This window comes from Pan troglodytes, chromosome 14, assembly GCF_028858775.2.
Source record: "Pan troglodytes isolate AG18354 chromosome 14, NHGRI_mPanTro3-v2.0_pri, whole genome shotgun sequence".
Lineage (NCBI taxonomy): Eukaryota > Metazoa > Chordata > Mammalia > Primates > Hominidae > Pan > Pan troglodytes.
Window position 1 is genome coordinate 44,741,581 of NC_072412.2, and position 25,495 is coordinate 44,767,075.

The 25,495-nt window shown below is 41.8% G+C and overlaps 1 protein-coding gene across 11 annotated transcripts in view; it reads left to right on the forward strand.

Moving 5' to 3' along the window:
- Nucleotides 1–25,495, forward strand: part of LCP1 (lymphocyte cytosolic protein 1) — an 86,006-nt gene that overhangs the window by 26,372 nt on the left and 34,139 nt on the right. For 7 of the 11 annotated variants that reach the window (XM_054665285.2, XM_054665282.2, XM_009440614.4 and 4 more), the window contains 2 exons: nucleotides 1,522–1,585; nucleotides 3,273–3,387. The gene's annotated coding sequence lies outside the window, so the exon portion shown is untranslated. The other 4 variants (XM_054665290.2, XM_063792503.1, XM_054665288.2 and 1 more) reach the window with 4 other exon arrangements.

Sequence of the window (25,495 nt, forward strand, 5' to 3'; positions counted from 1 at the left end):
TTCAACTAGAGTGGACATTCTACAATGGCAAGGACTGTACCCATCTTAATTCATCTTCATTCCCTGCCCATGATATGTTGGGATGAGGGTGGGCTGTAGAGTGAAGCAAAGGTGTTTTTCTCTTCATACAAATCCCATGAGTGCATGGAGAGGAAGTGGGGAGAGCTGAAGATGCTAGCATTAAGATGCTAGAGAAACACGAGACGATGGAGCAAGGTATCTAAGGAAGTAGAATATTAAGAGTGAGATAGTGTTGAAACACTGACCTTGGGAAGAAAGAAGAATGTCGCTTCCATTAAGACTGAAAGAGAGGAGGAAGAGGTGGATATTGTGGAAGTAGAGAGGAGGCTCATACCAGACGACTTGGATCATCTCAGTCAAGAAGGGGCAACAGAAGAATCTTGGGCCAGGACAAAGCATAGGAGGGTGAAGTGGAAGGTTGAGGCAAGAGGAGAGAGTTTAGAATAAATACCCAACTTTTTGGGGTCTGTGATCTCTTTACTAATACAATGGACCCTTCTCCCAGAAAAAAAGTACATGCACACAAAATTGTGCATTTAGTTTTAGGGGTCTATGGAGTCCAGGTTGAGAATGCTTGTTCTCAAGACTTAGTAAAATTGAATAAAAGTATTTCTGAGAAGTAATTTGAAGTCAAGCATCTTGACTTTTTAGCATTCCAAGTTTGTGTTTCTGTGACTTTCTAAGCAATATTTAGAGGCCTGAGAGTGGCAGGTGATCTGATATCTGAGACTGAGGCCAGAGGCTTCAGGGCAGGAGAGGGTGGGATGAAGTCTGAGAGGGTAGTAGGGCTTAGAGGAAGGCAAAACCCCGGCCAGGAACAGGTGGCAGTGGAGGCTCATAGAGGGTGGGCTGAGAAAGGTCCACTCCGGCTTCAGGCCATAAGGGGGCGCACTGTCTGTACAGAACATAAAAACGTAAGAAAACCAAAAGTCAGTCTTCTGTTTACTAGTACTATGCTGCACAAGCAATTTAAAACACCAACAGCAAAAAAATACTCTTCTCTGAAAAAGTCTTGGTCTAGGACCTAAACAATTGCCTGAAACTGGGTAGACTTACACCAATGAGAGGCAGATAAAGAGATTAAGATTGAGGGAGTAGGGCAGGGCTTGCAATGGTGCCGGCCAGGATGTGGCTGAGGGGGTGTGGGTGCCTGCCGTGGATGCTAGGGTAGAAGACGACTCTATTAACTGGGTGGCTGTAAGCAGTACCCAGGTCAATGCCTTTCATCTTCTACAACCTCGACATTGCCTGGAATCCTAAATCCTTTTCTTCACTTAACAAACATCACCTCTGCTCAAATCTGCAACTGCTTTGATGTCACACTGCCTTTTTCACCCCTCTATTATAGATGGCATTTATTTACTTACATGTTTTTTCCCCACTAGACTATACTCCTTGAGAACAGCGATTGTGTCTTATTTATTTCTGAATCACCAATTCAGACAGGCATGCAAACACTTGTTGAACCAATGCACAAATATATTTTGCTCTTCTTTATAGATTCCTCCGGCCTCAGATGACCAGGCAGCACTAGATACAGAATACTGTGCTTTCCTTCTCCAAGGTAAAGGAATAAATATCTGTTCCCCTTCATGAAGTGTTACTGTTGGGCCTTTATGCCATCCTGAAACCACCAGGATGTGGAACCAGATCAGGGAGGTCCACAGTTACAACCCCTTGTATCTGTAACACCAGCAGGACATTATCTACAGAGTCCTGCTGCAGGGCCCCGAATGAAGACAGCATTTTGCTGCTTTGTAGCGTGAGCAGTGCTGTAACAGTGATGCATGGATGTTCCTCTGGTGTCCTGAAAGAATGTAGGTGCTTCTTGAAAGCTCTCTGCAACTTATTAATTGGGAGTGATTATGCGATGGAGAAAACAGAGTCCCATCACCCCCTCGGTCTTCCCTGGGAAATCACAAGAGGGCAGATAGCTCTCTGTGAGGTGAACCGTTTCTAGAATCCCCACCGTCTCGTCCTGTTCTTCCGCCCACCCAGTTCTTCAAGATAGCCCCTGTGGGCTTCTGATGAAGTCACCACACCACTGGCTAATGAAGTAGATAAACCAGAACAGTTTGGTTTAACATTTAAGGTTAGAAACAGGAACTTTCTAGAGGAGAAATCAAAAAAGCAAAAGAAGTATAAGGGCAGCCCTCCAACCAGTCAGAATACCGTGACCACCTGAGAGGCCCGTGGCCCAGCAGACACGGACGCATGTCGACTCTGGAGCAGATATCTTCAGCGCAGCATCTGACCTGGGAGTACAGCCACATACCCTCATTCCTAAACGGCAGATTGACTACTGGAGCCACACACAGTCTCCGGGCAATGTGGAGACATGTCTAATATTTAGTCAACATAACTCAGGGTGCCACAGTCTTCACGACTGTTGTGAGCACTTGAGGATGCTCCATTTGAAGATAGGAATTTGCCCTCAAGCATCTGGGGTTTGGGTACAGAATAGAGCTTCCCCTGCCACCACCTGCTAATTTTATAAAATGTGCATTCAAAAAAAAAAAATCCTGCCTGTAAGAAGGAATTAAGCTACCCATTTAAATATAACAGCTGCCTGTGCAATCTACTGCTGCTCTTTATAGAAAACGCTTAAATAATTGAGATACTTAATTGGGTTAAAGAGATCCCTAGCACATAGATGTTCTATAAATAAAAGAATGAGTAAATAATCTAGTAACCTTCCTTTTCATGTCCTTCACTTAAAGAGATCGTTCTGTTTTGTTTGCACCAATAAGATCACTGTTAGAGGACTCCAGAGAGGTTTGATTTCAGGTGGGGTGGGGCTTTCCCAAGGAAGTCCCTTTTCATTTGTTTCAGGTGTACTGCCACCTTTTTCCCTGGCTCTTTCACTAAAAATGAAAAATTTGTTGATCTTTGCTGTAAGTAGGTAGGCATCTGGGCTTTGCTTTTGCAACTAGAGTCAAAGAAGTCAGGTTATCAGGCTGATCTTGCCTTGCTATCTAGAATCAGAAAGGTTTAAGTAGCCCAGCGACTACTCAAAGACAGCTGGAGGAGAAAGGGAGAGAGAAAAATGCTTATAAAGAGGTGGGCAAAAGAGCGGGACCTTGTCTCAAAAAAAAAAAAAAAAAAAGAGGAAGTGGTAGGAGGTGTCTGAATTTCACTGTGACCTGTTCTGTCAGGTGATTTTTGGTAGGGCGGGGACATGAAAAAAAAGTTAAAATGTCCTTATAAAGACAAAATCTTTTTCTTTCCTGGCTGATGATTTGTCATTCTAGTCACTTCCTGCCTTGTGACCACACACCCGGGCTTGACAAAGCTGTTCTGCAGATCAGAAAGAAGGGGTTCCTGGTCATACACCAGTACTACCAAGGACAGCTTTTTTCCTGCAAGGTAAATTTTCTTCATGTGTTTTTGTTGGTTTTAAGCGCTTGTGATGCACTTCGGCACTGTTTCTGTGGATTGTGGGTTTTGCCTTCAGGGGACCAGAGATCTGAGCATGTCACCTGAGACCTCTGTGATTCCTGCCACTGTCTAACTGGCCAGGACATCTGCCGCCACCTCGCGTGGCCATCCAAGATGGAGCACCTCGGCTCTCTGGTCTGGGTTCTTCTCAACTTATCTGCAGTTATCACCCCTGCCCAAAATTAAGGTTTCTTTTTCCTTTTAAAACCAAACCATGTTCTGGTTTATTTCTATTGCTCTATTTCATGGAGGCTATTTACTGTGATTTTACCTTCTTTAAAATGTTTTCAGGAAAAGCGCGTATTGATAATTTAGATTGTACTGCTTATTGGCCCAATGGGGGTAGTTTAATTTTAGTTCCTGTGGTTCTGTTTTTCTAAAAAACTTCTTTACAGTACTTCAGTGGATAAATTATCTAGAGTCATATGTTACTGAATGTGATACTGGTTATTTGAGTGATTTTTGGCGCCAAGGGTTTTTAATGGGTGTGCTTTATAACCACATGGAATTAGAGGTTTTCTCTTTTCCATTTGTTCTCTAAAAATAAAAGCAATTTGTGTAATGCTTAATTGTAGTGTTTTTGTAGGATTGTCTGAATTATTTGTTATGCTTATGACCATATCAATGAATATTCACTCAAATTCTGGGAGAAAGGCTTTTATCTACAATAGAAATTTTTACACAGTTGATATGGGATATTTATTTCAGAAACTGCCCAAACATAGACACTTTGGATTTTGTAGTATAAGCTTTTACTTAATTACCACTATCACATAACACTAAGAACCATTGACAAATGATAACTATAAAAGCCATTCAGATTGGAAATGCGAACATTAATCAGGATGTTTATCAAAACCGAACTTTTCTTTTACACAGCAACTTGTTTTCTAAAATTACTCTGTCAGAACTATCAGTAAGCAAATAAAGGTGGCTTTTCCACACACATCTTGATTTTGAATTTACATACATTTGTCATAAGTTTGGTTTCTATTAAGTATAATTGTTTAAAGAATGTCTGTGTAGACAAATTTGAATAGAATGAATCATTTACCTATAAAAGTGAATTTCTGGAAACTGCAAAATGTGACCACCAATGTTACTTTGCACATCTCACCTGAATAGTTTCAAACAAGCAAAAATGTGAAACTGAGAGAAGAGGGACTTGAACCCCGTAAAAGAACAGACTAAAAATATGTTGTGTCTTATTTTAAGTAAAACTATTAATGAGAATAAAATAAATTCGAATGTGAAGGAATGTCAGTATTTTTCTTATATTTACGAAGGAATAAAAAAGAACTATGCGAAAGTTAATTCAAAATATAAAGGTCCCCTGTTTAAAGTTAAGTTTACATTGCTAAAGCATCAACCCCATATGTTACAAAGATATTCCTCTTCATTCTAGCTCACCCCCAGGAACATCAGGGGAAAAATCTTCTAGGTCTTGCCCTTTGAACCAGCACTGCTGTGGTGGGATGGAGTTGTGCCTAGGAGGACATTTCCTTAGCAATCCCAGAGACCCTTTTCTTTGTAGCATTTAAATTTTTGTCTCTTTTGTAAATTATGCCTTGAAACAATTGGTAATTTGGGAAACAATTTCAGTGCTTTAACTTCATTTATAATTCTATCTCTGAACCCTTTGGGGAAGGGAAGACCAACAAGTAAAGTCTCATTTACTTGTTGTTAAAGTACCATTTAACTTGGAGAGGACAGGAAATTAATAATAGCACTCAATAATTATGAGCACGTAGTGTAAGCAGCTACTCTTTATGCATTACCTCTTTTAATCCTCTCAGCTACCTTTAGAGATAAGGAATGGGCTAGATAATTGAAGGAACCGGCCATAGGTCACTGGGCAGTTGGGGTGGGGGACAGTAGATGGCCAGGATTTCAGGCTCCTACTGACTGTGTGTGTTACAGATCCTCCCTTCCAGGCCAGCATATTTTTCTCAGAGGTAGGGGATTATAGACTTTTATTACTGAAGCTAGCTAACAAGATCTTGGCACTCACAGTTTTAAGAGAGAATAAAAGAGAGAGAGCAAGAGAAAGAAGAGAGAGAGAGAGAGAGAGAAGAAAAACTTTGTAATAAATTTACAAACATTTTTATTTTTATAAATAAGAGATACCATTGCAGGTTTTATATAATAATGGGCTGAAGAACTATTTTTAAATTAATGCATAATTTTACTAAAGAATTGTGTGCCTTTACAAACTTGCCTCGACCCACTTCCCCAATCTTATTTCTTGTCACTTCCTTCTGTTCAACCTCCCACTACCCCATCCCCTCCCCCGCCACTGCTAACCCACATTTTGGTGCACCAGACCACAAGCCACCAGAAAGTTCCATTCTCTTTCACCCTTTTTCACTGCAACTGTTTCTTTAATTGCATTCTTCTTTATTTTTAAAACTTCTGATCATTTTTCAAGGCGGACTTCAAGAAACATACCCTTTTGGAGGCCTTCCCATCTTCTCCCTGCCCCCACTAAATGTTTCTTTGGTGTGCATTTGCTCAATGCTTTGATCTTGGAGTAAGTATAACATTAATCACATTGTCTTAGTTTCAAGTACTTATTTGCTGACAGACCTGAGCTCCTTCTCCATCTTTCCTGGCACATGTAGATACTAATGGCATTTATTGAATTGAAAATTTGTCACAAGTATTTTTTTTCTCAGCTTCTTACATATGCATGAAAGACTTTGATTGTACTTATTAACTTAATATTTACTGAGTTTCCATTTATTGCTATGAATGAAGATGCAACAATAATATAATATTTTGCATTCTACCATGTTTCAGCTTTACCGAAGCCCTAGTCTCATTTTAGCTTCAAAGTATCATATAGACATTGACCTCAAGAAATTTAAAAAATTGTACAATGACTAACAAACAGGGAAAATTACAATCTCATTTTTTTAGTATAAATACATTGGTTGGGCCAAAACTTAGCTACCCTTGCCAAAACTATATACCCAATAATGAGCCTCTTTGATGACAAAGAACACAAGAGCAGTTGTTAACTTTTACTTAGTCACTTTGGATTATTCTCAGAAAATTCTCAAGTCAACTTCTCCTTGTTACCTAAAGAGTACAGGCCCTTCTGTGTATACAGGAGAGATGGCAAGCAACTTTTAAAATCAGCTTAGGTAAAATAAAATTAAGAAATCTGCTTATAAGGTTATACTTATGAAGAGTCAAACACTTATAAAATAAGATTATAAAGGCTTGGACTTTATGACTAATAGTAGATTTTATAGTAGAGTGACATTATTTCAGTTAATCTAATTTTCTTCCTAGTGTTTTTTTATCTTCTAGTTTCCCAACTTACAGATATCAAATGAAATGATACTATTTCATCTGTATATTGAACACTGCAGAAATAAACATTAGAATTAGGACACATCAAAATATAAAACTAATCAGTGTCCACAGATTTGAAGAGTTTCAAGTGTTCCTATTTTGCCAGATGGAAGTGCACTTCTTAAAAAAGTGTTAATGTTCTACAGTGTCTTCATTGTGAGGCTCTCGGAAGTCACCTCCTGATCAGATGTTGGTTTCCTAGGGATATCTCCCTACAGCTGCTGTGGCCGTGGTGTTCCCCAGATGGCATCTCCTTGTTGCTTTCCTCAGTTCCCTTCTGATCCAACTTCCTGCCTTATACTATTGACTGTTCCTGTTGTTTTGGTTTGTCAGTTTCAATGCTTACATCAGTCTGCCCAGAAATTGCATAACTGCTCCATCTTGTAAGATATCGGTGGGGGATGGGGGGGAGTGGAAGGTGCTTCAATTAATCATCCTAATAATAACGCTAATACTTACATTGAATCAGGTGTTTTTCTAAGTGCTTTAACCCTATGAAAGCATTTAGTTGTCATACAGTCCTGTGAGGTAGTGTCTGGTGTCCTCTTCATATTTGAAGGCAAGTTCATTCATTCACGTATTTTATTTAATTTTCTACAATTGGATCAATTTTGTCTTAACTGTTGAATTTCAAGGCAACTTCCTGGAATAAACAGGTAGCAAACCATGGTGCTTATTTGTAACTAAGCCCTCAAGTTGAGCTCAAATAATCATAATACTCCCCCAAATAAATGCATCTATATGATAAGTGCTTTTATTAAACAGATTATTCTGTGTCATCATATCATCATCATCATCATTATCATCACCATCAGCAGCAGCAGCAGCAGCAGCAGCAGCAACAGCATCAGTAGTCAGCCCCTCTGTACACTTGACTGAGTAGAAGTTGGTTGTTAACAATTACAGGCCTCTGCATGGGTCACAAAACATGATCTCCACCCTCAAAAACTTTAAAAGGTTCTTAGTCTTTTGTTTGTTTGTTTGTTTGTTTTTTGAGACAGAGTTTCACTCTGTCGCCCAGGCTGGAGTGCAGTGGCGCGATCTTGGCTCACTGAAACCTCTGCCTCCTGGGTCACCCAGGCTGGAGTACAGCTGCGTGATCTCGGCTTACTGAAACCTCTGCCTCCTGGGTTCAAGCGATTCTCCTGCCTCAGCCTCCCGAGTAGCTGGGACTACAGGCGCCCACCACCACGCCCGGCTAATTTTTTGTATTTTTAGTAGAGACGGGTTTCACCGTGTTAGCCAGGACCGTCTCGATCTCCTGACCTCGTGATCCGCCTGCCTCGGCCTCCCAAAGTGCTGGGATTACAGGCGTGAGCCACCGTGCCCGGCCTTTAAAGTTTAGAATAATTTTAGTCAAGTGGCATTCACATTTTCTAGTCTGTTGTGACTGATAGACATGAATAGATTAAACATTCTACTTTTTATACCCAAGTACACATATCTATGATTGTATAGTAATGGCCAAATATAAGTGTCCTAAAAACTGAGAAAGAATGAAACATTGCTTTAAATGTTAGTGGAAGAAGAGAAGTAAAAGTGATCCACTTACTGGGTTTAAGTAAGTTTTGCTCAACTTCAGAGCCATGGCTGTGTCAGCCCCACTTGCAAGTACAAGGAGCCTGTTTCTCAAAGATGGTCAGTTGTTCTTTCTGGCGGAAGGAAAAGCTATGTTAAATTGGGGAACTAGCAAACCCACAGTTCTGTGGTTGCAGCATTGATTCTTATTTCAGCATCAGTTACATGGACAGAAGGGAGGGTCTCTCTCCCTCTCTCTCACACACACACACACACATACATATACACACACAAATAAACACACATACACAGAAACACACACACACACTCACTCACACACTCCTTCTTGACTGGATAAGCTAAAGTGAAAAAGAGATTATGTTCTCCATAGCAGAAAAGCTGATACCAAATTCAGCAAGCAGATTAATTACGCATGTGAATTGCAATCTCCCAGATAATTTGCTTTCCTTCTTTTTCTGGTTGCACTTTCTAGAGGGAAGTGAATTAATGGAACAATTACCTTGTATTTAAATAATACCCTGCATTTTGTTTCCTCAGTCTGGTAGTAGTCACTAAAATTTATCCAAGCTATGTATCCAAATGTGTGAAGTAAAAGGATACACAAATGTTATTTGTATAAAATTTGCATATTTTCCCTATTCAGCATTCCTTAGGCAAAGTTTAAAATTAGAAGTGGATCTTTATTAACCTCAGGTGCAACTTTTTTTCCATAAAAACCTTTTATAATAGTTCATGAGATTATAATAGATGTGAGTGCATTCAATATAGCTTCCATCCTGAAAATGTTTTTTAAGTTTTTATTTATTTTTAAATTGACATATAATGGTATATATTTATGGGGTACCTAGTAATGTTTCAATACATACAATGTCTAGTGATGAGATCAGGGTAATCAGCATATCCATCATCTCAAACATTTTTTATTTCTTGTGCTGGAAACATTCAATCGCCTCTCTTCTAGCTATTTTAAAACTATGTACTGTTAACAATAGTCATCCTATAGTGCTATAGAACATGAGAGCTTATTCCTCCTGTCTAGCTATAATTTTGTATCTAAACAAATCTCTCCTATCCTCCACCTTCCCCCTACCCTTCCCAGCCTCTAGTAATCTCAGGTGTAACATTTAAAAAGTAGATCCTTTGTACCTCCTTGACATCATCTGCTCATATCACCCTCACCAGAAAGGCCAGCTTGAACAAAGAAGAGTGGGATATAAATTCTTTATAGAGAAAGCTAGGTAATAGGTGCAAAGTGGGAGTAAGGAAAAAAGAGAAGATCATGCCTGCAGTTTTGCACTGTTGAGCACTCTTTCCTCATCTTAAAAATGCGAACTGAACTTCCCCCACTGTTTCTAATGCTTTATAAACAGTTTTAAAGTTTCCCCTTTGAAAATATGGAATATGGTAGGCACCTTGGAAAACTTTGGATTTTTTCCTTTTCTTGCTGTCATTCATGTTGGGACTGTTCCTCAAAATATCATGAATTCTGTTTCTTTTCTGTGACCACTGAGAATGACAGTTGTGATACTTCATCTACCTGGTGATATTCACACAGTTTTTCTCCTCCCTCCGTACCCACCCTACTGTTCACTGCACGCAGTTCTTCCTCCAGTATCATATCTCCAGTACCAGTCCTTTAAAGCTGAGTGTCTGCAGCTCCCAGGCACAAAAGAGGCAAATGTGGTATAAAGAAAGGGGAGCAAAGGTAGAGACAGATTTGGATTTATATTCTGGGCTCTTGGTAAATGTGGAGGCTGAGCAAGTCTCTGGAGCCTCTGAAGTTCAGTTTCCTCCTCTATAAAATCAGGCAAGTGCTATCTACTCGCTAGGTGTGATGTGGGTTATTTTCCCCTTCCATTTTCCCATGTTGTCGTCTATGTAGATATGGAGCATATCTACTCCACCCAGCATCACCACTGACTTACTGAGCCCCTAATATTTACTAGGCATCATGCCAAACACTTGAAAGATAATTACTCTTTTATTTTCATACATAGCTAGGTAAAGTTGTTATTAATTATATCCTTATTCCAGATGACCAAGCTGAGGTTCAGGGAGGGTTAAGTGACTTGTCTGGGGTCACAGAACCAGTAACTGGCAGAGTCAAGATTCACACCTTTCCTCTCTCTCATTTTATGTTGGCAGTTTCTTAAAAGTATAATCCATGTCTATTTAAACTGTTTTGTATCTTCTAACATGATCCACTAGTTGCTTCCTGATAATATGTCTATATACTTTTTTGTGTTTCCATGATTATTGAATGATTATTTGTAATTCCACATTTTCTTTCTTTTTTCTTTTTCTTTTTTTGAAGACGGAGTTTTCGCTCTTGTTGCCCAGGCACAATCTTAGCTCACTGCAACCTCCGCCTACTGGGTTCAAGAGATTCTCCTGCCTCAGCCTCCTGAGTAGCTGGGATTACAGGCACACACCACCACGCTCAGCTAATGTTTTTGTATTTTTAGTAGAGACAGGGTTTCACCACGTTGGCCAGGCTGGTCTCGAACTCCTGACCTCAGGCGATCCCCCTACTTCGGCCTCCCAAAGTGCTGGGATTACAGGCGTGAGTCACTGCACCCGGCCTATAATTCCACATGTTCTATCAGGAAGAGATCCCAAGTCTCCTTTTGTTAGGTCGGCTGGTATACCAAACATATTTGAGAAATAAATATAAATGCTTGAGGATTTTATGGTGGGAAGTCTTTAAAATAATAGCTGTGAAGATATTAGATTAGGCTATTTAGGCACTTAAAATTTTGATAAAAGAAATGTTATACATATTCCATTGTACGTTGGTATTGGTAAATATTTACCAACTAAACTGTAACTTTCAAAAAAAAATGAAGATAAAGAGAGCCCATCAAATTAATACAAATTTCCTGTCTCAATTTATCTGTAACTTCTCCTTTTGTTTTTTTCTGCAAATAAGCTTGTCATTAGAGATTCTAAAATCCAAGAAGCCTATTGAGAATGAGATCACATTGTTACAAATAAATAGAAGTTTCTGTTATCATTGCTTGTATACAAATGTCTGCTGTACATTGTCTCACTGTTTTTCAGCTCAGACTACAATGGTGAAAATGCCTGGAGAATTAGAGAGTGGAGAGGAGATAGAGTGTAGTGCAGGATAACAGAATCAGTTCTGAGCATTGGTGCATCTGACAGGGAGGAGATGTTGCCCAGTGGTCCTCATCACAGATGCCCAGAGATCTCTTTTCTTTTCATGGCTCATAGTGTATGTGGTTGGGCTTTTCTTAAGATTGCTGTACATTTTCCCACTCTGGCCACACTTCCTCAACTGCTAGAAGGTACTTTCCACTGTCAGTACGCAGGCAAGGCAAAGCCCGGAGCCCCTTCACCACTCAGGATGAGCTAATACCAATGCTGTTGGCTTTGGGTTGGTATCAGGTACCAGTTCTGCAATACCTGACTTCAAGGACTCCGAATAAGAAATGTGGTACCAAAGCCAAAATAAGCCAGACTGAGAACATTAAAACATAGAACATGGATGTGAGATCTAGATTTACACCCACACAAAACACATAGTATACACACAACTAATCTTTGCTTTTAAGTTGCGACTTGACAATATTTCCTACAGTTTATACTAGAAATTGGGATTTGTTCTCCAAGATAATTTTGCAAAAGTTCTAGTTCTTTTACATTTTAACTTCCTCTGTTCCTTCCCTCTTCCTTCTTTCTTTCCTCCCTCCCTTCCTCTCTTCCTCCCTTCAGTCACCAGGCACGGTTGTATATATTTTAAACACTCTGTCTCACCTAATCCTAATGCTGCCCTGTGAAATGAACGGTGTGGTTGCATTATTAGCACCCCTTCTTTAAAGATGAAGAAACTGAGGCTCGGAAAATTTAAGTAACACATTCAAATACACACAGCAAAAAATAGTTGAGTCAGAAAATTCAGCATTTCACCATACCATGTCACTGCCTAGTTGATTCATTTTAAAAACAATATATGATTATCCTAATTTCATAAAGGAAGCGAGGAACATTAGCTTTTGTTTGGAATGCCTTTACATGGGTGTATCCCTGTATCCTAGATCCACACATCTAAGAAGTAAAGCACATTTCACAGACCGTGCATCTCAAGGGTTTTTTAAATAAAACTTTAGGTTCTTAAAATGCCAACTGACTTGTGTTTTTCCCACGCATTGCTTAGACCAAACTAAGACTCCAGAGGTTCCACTTACTTCTCTTTTTGGACCAGTCACTGACTTACTTGGAGACTTTGGGGAGTGACTTCACCCTCCAGGGCCCCTATTTTCCCATTCTAACATGTTCAGTTCCCTCCTGTCTTTGCAGTATTTTCTAAATGGGAGACAATGACATAAGGAGAAAGCTATGCACACACAAACAAACCAAAATGGTTTCCGGGCAGAATTATTTTGTTGTTTGTATTCACATTACCTGTGGTGAGTGGAGTATAGCCTGCATCACCGAGGTTTTGCCTGTAGAAACAAGAGCTGGTGAGAACGAGGAGCACGCTGACACCACCTCACCAACCTCTCATCCTGGAGGTCTCCTCCTGCATCCCTGCCTGTAGCCACACCCAACCTGCCACAGCTTCCTCTGTGTGCTTTTGCTTTGCACTTTGTAGAGCTATTTTCTCTTTCTTTTCTTTCTTCCTTTTTTTTAATGTAATGGAGCCTTGCTCTGTGGCCCAGACTGGAGTGCAATGGCGTGATCTCAGCTCACTGCAACCTCTGCCTCCCGGGTTCAAGTGATTCTCCTGCCTCAGCCTCATGAGTAGCTGGGATTACAGGCACCCATCACCATGCCTGGCTAATTTTTGTATTTTTAGTAGAGATGGGTTTTCACCATGTTGGCCAGGCTGGTTTTGAACTCCTGACCTCAGGTGATCCACCCATCTCAGCCTCCCAAAGTACAGGGATTACAGGCGTGAGCCACCGTGCCTCGCCCTGCAGAGCTATTTTCTCTGCCTGAAATGCCCTTTTCTATTTTGTCTGTTTGGAAAACTACTGGTTCCCTAAGACTTAGCTCAGTGGGCAACATCACCTTCTCTGGAAAACCTTCTCTTGCCTTCCTAGGCAGAGTTAAATACAGTTGTTCGATGGTATCCACAGGGCACTGGTTCCAGTAACCCCCTCGGTACTAAAATCCATACATACTCAAGTCCTGCAGTCAGCCCTGTGGTACCTGCATGTACGAAAAGTTGGCCCTTGGTCGCCCTGAGTTTCGCATTCTGTGAATACTTGTATTTTCCATCCACATTTGGTTGCAGATGCTGAACCTGAGGACAATGAGGGCTGACTGTATTGAAGAAAATTGCGTATAATTGGACGCACACCATTCAAACCTGTGTTGTTCATAGGTCCACTGCCCTTCATTCTCTGTGCTCCTGTAGCTCCATGCAAATAATATCTTTAAAATATTCATATTAGTGTAGTCTTGCATTTGCGTGACTATTTTGTTTACTGGACTGTGTGCCCCTCAGGAGCAAGGATTCTCTGCTGTTCATCTTGGTATCTTTAGTGCCTAGGACAAGGTATGTGCTTTATTAAATGTGAGTGAATGACTGAGGTGTGGAGGCCACGGGCAAAGAGGACCCTTTTCTCCACCAGTGGCAGGGGGGACACAGGCAGAAAAGATCAAGCCTGGTTGTGTTCTTGCTCTTCTTAATACTTCCTTTAAAGATGTTGAGAAACCAAAGACACATTTAGAACTTCCCTAAAGAGCCTAGGAAGGGCCCAGTCCTAAGTAAAATCTTGCAGAAATATGTGTTTCCCTAATTAACATGAGGTCAGAGCTTTGACCTTCAAGGGCAACCCCAAAGGATGGCAGGGAAACTCGAGATACAGGAATCCCATAGCCAGAAATGATAGGAAAGGCAGGAGGCCACTCCAGTTTACAGCTGTGTGACCCTGGGCCAGTTATTTAAACCTCAGTTCCCTCATCTATAAAGTGGGAATCATAGTAATACCCTATAGGATTGTGGTGAGAATTAAATGTGAATGCATGTAAAACATTTAGCACTGAGTTAACCACTCATTAATGTTAACGGCTATTATTACTGACCAACTGGTCTTTTCATTTGTTCTTTAGCTATTTGCCCTTTCTCTGACTCCAAATAGATAGGCTTTCTATAGAGAGAGCACGGACTCTCTGATGAATGAAGAAAAAAAATTGACTGACCTTTAAGCAATCTCCTACTCCTCTGTTGAAATCTAGGTCAAATGTCACTTCCTCTAGGGGGCCGCCTTTGGCTCTCCAGGGGAGAGCTATTTTTTCCCTCTTCCTGTGGATCTAAAAAGTTTCGCTGTATTCTAGTTACTGTGTCTCTCTCCCCTACTCAACAGGCCAAAGCCACGTCTGTGTGTTCTCAGCATCTAACACAGGACCTGGCATATAGTAGGTGTTTGGCAGATGTCTATTGAAGGAAGAAATTTACAAATGTATGAATTTTTTTAGTGACAGACATTTAGAATTACTGGGGGATGAATAGCATTGTTCAGATAGTGAGACGCAAATTACATGCAGGTAAATGCTAGCACCTATATTTCCAGCTTGCTCCTTGGTACACTGCATATGTGCATCCCAGGTGGGTTTGCCCCTCATTCAGTCACTGCTCTGTCTCCAGGGTTCCTTTCCCTCCCACCTCAGCAGCACTCAGCTTACAAGCAGGCCCTACAGAGTTGGATAGAGACCCACTGCCAAGCATTACCGGCAGCCAGCAGGTTTTACAGCAACAGTGCCAAGAAGCCCAGCCTCAGGATCTGCAATCTCAGACAGAAACGCTTTTGCGGCTGGCAAGGTAGGGCTAGGCAGCAGGCACAGGTGCCATTTCACAGACTACCTCGGGCCAGCAGCTGCCCTTTAGACACCAAATTAACTCACCAAAGTTGTCTTTCCAGCAAAGTGGTTTAATGTGAATTTGAAGCATTTAGTAGCCTTGTTTTGGGTGTCTGTACCTTTCAGTGGATGGGATTGTCTAAGTATGTACACAAGAATATTATTGTTAAACTCCTCAAAGAAGGTGATAGGGGACTTTTCAAGTCCTGTATACCATTAGGTTATGGATTGTTTTGTTCATGTACACAGCTCATTTACTGAGCACCTCACATGTGCCAGACACTAATCTGCTAGGAGAGATGAATGGAAACAGGGACCACACTACAGAGATCTGGACCAAAGCTCAGAGGAGGAAGGGCTCACTGATTCTCCCCAGCCTCCAGAACAGGATGCCTGAAACCATGATGATTGTTGCGATAAGTCTGAGGGTGTCATTTTATTATTGATCTATGAATTTGGCTGTCTTGTCTTTTGAACATTTCATCTCGTGGTGAGTTGTTTTAATTGGGTTTGCTCTTTGGTTGCTAAGGAAATTTGGAGGGCCTTAGTGCAAGGTCAAGAATCAATGTACAACAAGGTGTAGTGGTGCACGCCTGTAGTCCTAGCTACTTGGGAGGCTGAGGCAGGAGGGTGGCTTGAGTCCAGGAGTTCTGGGCTGTAGTGTGCCATGTCAATTGGGTGTCAGCACTAAGTTTGGCATCAATATGGGAGCAGGGGACCACTAGGTTGTTTAAGGAGGAGTGGGTGCACTGGCTCACACCAGAAATGGAGCAGGTCAAAACTCCTGTGCTGATCAGTAGTGGGATCACACCTGTGAAGAGCCACTGCACTCCTGCCTAGGCAACATAGTGAGATCTGTCTCTTTAAGGAAAAAAAATAGAATAAATGTATAGAGACAAATGCAGGGGGTAAGAATCATCGTGACCTAGAAGATGCCAGTGTACACAATATTTGTATGTGATTTGGCACATGTTAATTGCAGCCTAAACCTGAACAGTGCCTTTGCCATACCTAGAAAAATTCCCCTTCATGTACAAGAAACATACATGAAATTATATTCGTAAGACATTTGAAATCTTGGGGGATTGTTCTTACTATATGTGAAGAAGGTCTTAATTAAAGAGAAGAGTCCTATCTTAGGGTTTAAAACTTATTAAAGAGGAAAGAAGAGAAATAAGGAGGCCTGGACTCTGGTCCCAGCCACACCTCCAATAAGCTCTGTGATGTTAGGCATGTCCTTTAACTTGGGTGTCATTTCATGCCTCTGTGACAGGGGAGTGGCCAGATAGATCATCTCTAAGATCCCTCCACCTCTACATTCTATGACTGCTATTCTTACTACATTCATTCTATAAGGAAGTTGGCATAGACCCAGAAGATAGCAAAGAAAACTATGAAAGATTTGGAGAATAAGCCCTAAAAAAGCAGGTTACAAGAATATAAAGAGACCAAGGCATGTGATGGAATCTTTATGAATTGAACAGCTCCTGTTATTTCCTCTGAGAATAGCCCAAGAGAGACCTTCAATCGTATCAGAAAAGATTTAGGTTACAAAGTAGGGATATGAGACACCAGAGAGGTTGTAGGATTTCCTTATTTGGATATTTTTAACAAAATAGTAGATGACTCTCTTTCTGGGACAGTTTGAGTACCGTCTTGCCTAGAAACTAGGAGTGAACTGGATCAACGTGTCTTAAGCTGTGTGTGGTAACATCCCATAAAACAGGTCTCACGTGCTGCTCTGGGAACTTCCCTGATCTGTGCGGGGGCAGTCCAGCAGCTAGGCAGCTGAGCAGAGCGCATCTGCCTGGGGCCAGTGAGGAGAATGCATCTAGACAGAGCTTTTCGTGCTGCTGAGGTAAGAGCAGGAACACAGCCCCCCAGCCCCCAGGAGCGAGGCTGGGCTGGGAGCTGCCTACTCCCTCACTTGCTCCATTTCACAGGAGGCACCTCCGAGCCAAAGCTACAGCTGCTGATGGCGCCAGCAGCTATTTCTCAGCTCATTTGCAATACTTTCTAATCTAGCTCTAATTTGTATGTATACTTGTCAGCTACTGCATAGAATTTTGGAACTTTTAACATAGAACGGACTCCGCTTCTCAATTTACGAATGAGAAAACTGAGTCCCATAGAGGCAAGATGGAGCCTGAGGTTACACAGCCTAGGTCTCCTGACTGCCAAGCTTGGCACTTCCTTCTATTTCCTGCCAGTTATTTCCATTTTGATTTCTTTGGAGATGTTCAAGTATATTAATTATCTCAATATCTTAATTGCCTGGGCTGCTTTAGGTATTTTATATTTTTATTTTTTTGATAAGCCTCTGTGCTAATTTCTTACACTTATCTAGTTTTATTTTTCCCTAAGAGCCTTGTGTTTAACCTTTTCACTTGTTCGTTTTTGATCATCAGAACTCTTTTCATTGCATTAACTATTTCACAGTAAATTAGCTGTAATCCATGTGCTGCATTTGAAACTTGATATTTAACTGTGGGCTTCATGCCTGAAGCCCCTCTACCAACCCCCTAGCAGCCAGGGCAGTACTTTGCATACAGACACATATATGGAGTGAAAGAATGAATGAATGGCATTTGATATCAAGGTAATAGTGCAATCATGGTTAAACAGCTAGCCCATAATATTCAATTTATTGAAAAGATGCATTTGGGGTACTCTGAGCTTTCAGTAGGGGAAAGTCTGGATCTTAAATTGCTTCTGGTAGAATGTGGGCTAAAGGGTAGCTGTAGAATTTAAAGATGTTAGTATCAGGAGCATCACTGTCTAAAGCTCAGGGAAGGAGAGAGATGCTAAGGCACAGAAAGGCCTCCCCAAGCCCCAGCCTGGAGTATCCCCTTTTCTTGCAGGAGGCTTGTTCTTGTGTCACACCCTTAATGGGTTTGGGCAACTTGGTAGAAAACAGACGTATCAGGAATATACTAAGGGAGAGAAGGCAGGAATGAGAACTCCTTAGCTGGTGACAGAGCCAGGCTCTGTAAGATGTGCTACACAGCTTCAGAAGCCCCTCAGTGTAGTGGTCAAACCAGAGGTACCCAGAGCAATATGAGGTTGATGAAGTTTGGAGTAATCTGGATTGCTAGCTTCCCATAAGTGTTTATGTGGCCTGAGATAATAGTGTCAGAGGAGAGCCGTTGAGTCTCTCCTCCTGAATAGCCTTCCCCCTACCTTCCACCCTGTGGCATTTACATCAGAGCCTGCAGAGAGAAGAATTCTGTAGGCTTTGAGAGAATCCATGTATCTGCAGGACAATCTGGAGGAGATTCTGACTTGACAAAAAGATTCATCAGAGTCCCTTTAACTGGCCATCTGTTTTTAAGGCCATTTATAATTATTTGGTTTCTTAAAAACAAAGTCATTTTAAAATTATATTTTCTGAATCATCCTTTATGTAAAAGTTAGGCATATCTGTATCCATAGAGATATGATATCCCAAGAATATATAGTAAATTCCATATATTTGCAAAGTAAGATCTCCTACAGTGGTCTACTTTATAAAATGAAGGGGACAGGATTAAGTAAAAGCAATGTTTTTTCCTTAAATAGATTAATCTTGATGGCTTTTAAAAAATGTATGGGTATTTTATTTTGCTTCATAGTCCCACATATTTTATTTTTCGTTTCTTTAGTTGTCATAGTCTAATGCTAAAGCTTACAATATTAATGTTATTCTAGATGATGTGTTCTTTTGGATTACTGATTGTTCTTGAGATGTTTGGAAGTTGTATAATTTCCCCTCTGGAAATGTACTGAAATTTATTGAGGCAGAGCTAGGAACTTGAGTCCTGAGTGTCCGGTTTGACTTTAACTACTGAATCAAGTTGCAGGAAAAGTGGGGCACATTCAAAAGAGTCCCTTGGCGAGGTGATACCAGGTCACAGATGCCTCCCTGATCCTGGCAGGTTATATGATTCAGCATCAGTATATTGAATCAAAATACTGACTAGCCCAGCACTACCATCTTTCAGAAATGATTCCACCCCTTGAGCATCTCTCTCTAGACAGGTCACCTTTTCTAGCCTTTCTGCTTTTAATTATCAGTTATGAAACTCCCCAGAGAAAATTCCATTTACATTTTTACATTTACTTTAGAGGACATTTTTTCTTCTGTAAATTCTGCAGCACTGTGTTCAAGAGTAAACTCCCACAAATTGTTTCTATATTCAGACTTTAGAGAACTTAAGTTCAGGTACTTTTATGATAACTCATCCTCAGAAATTCCCTTCGCTACTGACTTGGGAAATACCAGCACCCTTTAAGCAGAAACTCAAAACTCACTGATTTAAGAAATGAACAGGCTTTGTGGCTTTTGCAGTTTGAGGTGGGGCTTTTTTTTTCTTAAGGTTTTAAAAATAATATAATTTTTAAAAATGAACAACCAATGCTTTTTTTTTTGGCCAATGTCTTCAGATTCTACAACTATTGATTTAATAAATTTAAGTGCTCTCACATGCACTCACACAAAAAACTAGCAGCCCAGACGTGACCTTGATGAATGAGTTGTCTTTTTATAATAGATTTTTGATTTGGGCAGTAATTCAGAAGGGGAGTTCCCAGATTGACCACGGATTTGCAGAAGACCTGAAAATGGTTTGTGGCAGGGCATATTTAGATGATGTAGTCATTAAAAAGGGCCACACTCAATGCAGGAGCAGTCGGGCAGAGCTGAAGAAACCACTCACTTATACCTTGGAAGATACATGCTTTCTTTAGCCCCTCCTTTTAAGCTCCAGATGCCTCAGCATGCCCATTACTGCAGCAATGTCCCTATAGTTTGCTGCCTATATGGTGCCAGTAATTTGCAAACTAAAGCCATAGCTAACTAATCTTACTTATATTACTTATTAATCTTATAGTATTATCATAACCCATATTTTCAAATATGCATGAATTAAAATGGGTGCATTTTTTCTTCCAGAAAAACACATTCGTGGACTATGTAAAGTACCTAATATTTGATTCCAACACCAGTGGTGTCTTTTGTTTTGTTTTGTTTTTTGTTTTTGAGATGGGGTCTCGCTCTGTCACCCAGGTTGGAGTGCAGTGGCATGATCTCAGTTCACTGCAACCTCCGCTTCCTGGGTTCAAGTGATCCTCCCACCTCAGCCTCCTGAGTAACTGGGATCACAGGCATGCACCACCACACCTAGATAATTTTTGTATTTTTGGTAGAGATGGGGTTTCACCATGTTGCCCAGGCTGGTCTTGAACACCTAAGCTCAAAGCAATCCCCGCACCTCGGCCTCCCAACATGTTGGGATCACAGGCATGAGCCACTGCACCTGGCTCAATGTCTTTCTTAAAAATGATCTGGTCTGCCTGTTTTTACACTAATTATGTCCTCTTCCTGCTGCTTTGCTTTGTGAAATTGCTGCCATTTGCACATTCAGTTTAATTACTTAAAGGTCTCTGCTCAGTTATGGACCTTAGGGGCCCTTTTAATGGTAACTCCATCCTTTTCCTGCTCTGCTCATCAGCACCTGCATTTACAAGCTCCAGCCTGGCATTGCCTTGAGAATTTGTACATGGATAAAACATTTCTTCTCATTAGACCTTCAGTTTCCTTATTTATAAAATGAGGACATTGTAATAAATTATTTATGAGGTTCCTTCTGTCTCCAAAAGTTAGGTTGTGTTTCCAGGATATGCTGCTCATGCTGATGGTAAAAGGGACTCTCTCCAGATATATATTCATGTTTCTGCCCAACAACAACAAACAGTATCACAGCAATGTCAGTTGCTGATTATCCCTTCTCCACTTTACCTTTTAAACTAAGTTAATCCACTTCTCTTTTGCATTTGCTGTTAAATCACTGAAGGATTTTGGATTTTTTAAATTTAAAGGTGTTCTTGCTGTTTGGCTTCTCTGAGTTGATCCTCTCCACTCATAAATCTCGTAGAAAAATATTGTTACAGATGCTCAAGGCTTTTCATCTTGACCTACCTGCTGTGGTTTAAAAATAATATGATTTTAAAATACGTGTACTTTCTATGTCTTTTAAATGAATGGGCCACTGCAATTTTTATGGTAAAAAAAATTTCCCATTATACCATGATCTTTAGATATTTTTTAGATTTTCTTTTTTTACCCAACACTGTAATTGTTTTGTTTCTTCATTGGCCCTACTTGTGATGCTTAGAATGTAGTCTTGTTCTCTGCTTCTACTTATATTTATCACTAGCTGCTGATAGCACTCTAAAATCTAACATTCTTGTGTCAAGGGATAAGGCCAGGTTTAGAGTCAGAGATCTTGTTTGTCCTCCTTACCTTTGACATTGTTCCATGCTTTCAGGATAACTAACTGGGTCAATATAGACGTGCTTACCTAAAATGAAGAACAGCACCTGGCTTATAGTAGGCATCCATAAAATATTTGTTAAATGAATGAATGTATCTTATAATCCCATAAACACCTATGAACCAAGAGGTCTTAAGACATTTAAAAACATGAAGGGCTGGACAGCCGGAGAGCTGGAGAGCCTTCTATTCATGCATATGTGGATATGGTAGAGGGTATAGAAGAGACCCAAGCCAAGTTAGTCACAAGGATTTGGCAAAGTATATTAATACAAAGTTATATACTAATTCCTTAAAACAGAAGCCTTGATTTCTGAGCACAGGAAAGCAAAAGCTTTCTACTAGAATGACCGGACAAGCTCACTATATCGTAGTTTTAAAAATCTCCCGTGGGGCTATCTATAGTCCATATACTTAATAACCATTGCTTTTTGTTTGTTTGTTTGTTTTATTGATCATTCTTGGGTGTTTCTAGCAGAGGGGGATTTGGCAGGGTCACAGGACAATAGTGGAGGGAAGGTCAGCAGATAAACAAGTGAACAAAGGTCTCTGGTTTTCCTAGGCAGAGGACCCTGCGGCCTTCCGCAGTGTTTGTGTCCCTGGGTACTTGAGATTAGGGAGTGGTGATGACTCTTAAGGAGCATGCTGCCTTCAAGCATCTGTTTAACAAAGCACATCTTGCACCGCCCTTAATCCATTTAACCCTGAGTGGACACAGCACATGTTTCAGAGAGCACAGGGTTGGGGGCAAGGTCATAGATCAACAGCATCCCAAGGCAGAAGAATCTTTCTTAGTACAGAACAAAATGGAGTCTCCTATGTCTACTTCTTTCTACACAGACACAGCAACAATCTGATTTCTCTATCTTTTCCCCACATTTCCCCCTTTTCTATTCCACAAAACTGCCATCGTCATCATGGCCCGTTCTCAATGAGCTGTTGGGTACACCTCCCAGACGGGGTGGCAGCCGGGCAGAGGGGCTCCTCACTTCCCAGAAGGGGCGGCAGGGCGGAGGCGCCCCCCACCTCCCTCCCTGACGGGGCGGCTGGCCGGGCGGGAGCTGCCCCCCACCTCCCTCCCGGATGGGGCGGCTGCCGGGCGGAGACGCTCCTCACTTCTCAGACAGGGCGGCTGCCGGGCAGAGGGGCTCCTCACTTCTCAGACGGGGCAGCCAGGCAGAGACGCTCCTCACCTCCCAGACAGGGTGGTGGCCGGGCAGAGGCGCTCCTCACATCCCAGACGGGGCAGCCAGGCAGAGACGCTCCTCACTTCCCAGATGGGGTGGCGGCCAGGCGGAGGGGCTCCTCACTTCTCAGACAGGGTGGCTGCCGGGCGGAGGGGCTCCTCACTTCTCAGACAGGGCGGCTGCCGGGCGGAGGGGCTCCTCACTTCTCAGACAGGGCGGCTGCCGGGCGGAGGGGCTCCTCACTTCTCAGACAGGGCGGCTGCCGGGCAGAGGGGCTCCTCACATCCCAGACGGGGCGGCGGGGCAGAGGCGCTCCCCACATCTCAGATGATGGGCGGGCGGGCAGAGACGCTCCTCACTTCCCAGACGGGATGGCGGCCGGGAAGAGGCGCTCCTCACTTCCCAGACTGGGCAGCCGGGCAGAGGGGCTCCTCACATCCCAAGATGATGGGCGGCCAGGCAGAGACGCTCCTCACTTCCCAGACGGGGTGGCGGCCGGGCAGAGGCTGCAATCTCGGCACTTTGGGAGGCCAAGGCAGGCGGCTGGGAGGTAGAGATTGTAGCTAGCCGAGATCACGCCACTGCACTCCAGCCTGGGCATCATTGAGCACTGAGTGAACGAGACTCCGTCTGCAATCCTGGCACCTCGGGAGGCCAAGGCTGGCAGATCACTTGCGGTTAGGAGCTGGAGACCAGCCCAGCCAACACAGCGAAACCCCGTCTCCACCAAAAAAATACGAAAACCAGTCAGGCATGGCGGCGCGCGCCTGCAATCGCAGGCACTGGGCAGGCTGAGGCGGGAGAATCAGGCAGGGAGGTTGCAGTGAGCCGAGATGGCAGCAGTACAGTCCAGCTTCGGCTCAGCATCAGAGGGAGACCGTGGAAAGAGAGGGAGAGGGAGACCGTGGGGAGAGGGAGACCGTGGGGAGAGGGAGAGGGAGAGGGAGACCGTGGGGAGAGGGAGACCGTGGGGAGAGGAAGAGGGAGAGGGGGAGGAGGAGGGGGAGGGGGAATAATTCATTGTTTAGTGAATAAATGGATGGATGGGATGTGTGTCTAACAGGAACATGAAGGCAGAGAACCCGAGTAGACAGCCTGGGAGAGGAGAAAAGACTTGGGGATTGGAGTTTTGGCTGCTTCTCCACCCAGCTGAGTGATTTGAGATCTGTATCTTAACTTCTCTGAGATACTGTTTTCTGATCTATACAATGAGAATATACATACCTATGCCATCAGCCTACATTGAAGGACATTGTAAGAAACACAAAACCTGTGTTTACCCCGTCCCACAAATGGCCTCTTCTTAAAGCCTGTGTGAAGATTTTGCTGTCAGACATCAGATCTGCTGCCCGAAGAAAATTGGTTTGTCTCATAGATAGTGAATTGTATAACCGATGATACTTTCCTTTTTGCCTTAGCTTCTAGAGAACTTGGAGATAGATTTTCAGCCTACTTGTAGCAAAACATGCAGGGTCTTAGGCATGTATTTTAAGTATTAGAGTTCCTCCCGACCATCATCTTATTTCAGTTATGCTTTCTTTCTTATCAATTACATCATTTAGTTGGTTTAACTCTTGGGTTTGGATATATCTTTGTAACTTAGCTCAAATTATTTTTGGAAAAAGGCATTCTGAAAAAGAAAGAGAGAAAGGAAGGAAGGAAGGTAGGAAACAAGGAAGGAAGAAGGAAAGAAAAAAGGACGAGAGGGAGGGAGAGAGAGAGATGACAAGAAAGCCAGATAGCCAGTGCCTGTCTCTTAGGGTTATTGTGATGTGGTTAGTGAGATTGTATTTTTAATACAATTAACCCCTCGACAGTTTCTGTCATCCGTTAAAAGATCCAATGTACCAATACTTTCTTAGGTATGTAAGACAATAATAAAATAAAATTTTTATTGATATCAAAAATATATTTTTAATGAATACATTTAAATTTAAATGAATACATATATAATTCTATGATTTTCAAATCATGCTCCTTGGAGTTCCCACAGATGAAGGTGACAAGGAGATAAGATAGGGGCAGGGGGACATTTGGGTTTTTTCAACCAAAGACTCAGAGTTGTTATTTTTATTTGTTTGCTTACATGTAAGGTTTACATGTAAGGTTTCTGTCAACAAAGGGTTGCTTGGTGGAACAAAAGTTTGAAACCACTGATATATGTAAGTGGCAGGATGGTAATTTGTTGGATAATGGATATGGATTTGCAGAATTGAGTGTAATGCATTTTTGGCCTACAGGTTTTGATGTTAAGACTGTTTTCTGTTTGGTGTGGTTGTTGGTGGCCATCAAGAACAAATACAGCACTATAGAATAATATGAAAATATAAAAAAGAAATCTACTGAAAACAACATCCTGTCACAAATTTTTTTTTAAATCGATAACTTCCCTGAACTATCCAAAATATAACTATGCTTAGAAACACCCCAACCCCCACACTCCCACTCCACTTATCCCCTCTGCACCAGTAAGTTCAGCAAACTTCAGTGGGTCTCCGATTTGAAACATGCTGGTGTGGGTTAGCTAGGGGCATGGAGATTATCATCCGTTTTATGTTTTATTTTCTTCTCACCCACTAGAGGGCAGCAGTAATCACAGGAAAAGGGAAATTACTCAAGCACTGTTTCTCAGCAAGACTGTCGCTTTTCTGAGAAGAAAACACCTAGAAAGCGCCTCAGATTCCCATAGCTGAATTATGAGAGGGTCAGCTTCCCTTTGTTCATCCCTAAATAATATGGAGAATTTTGATTAACTTCCTTTGAAGTTATAAACTGTATCTGTTGGCTTGGTCAAATACTAATTTTAAATATG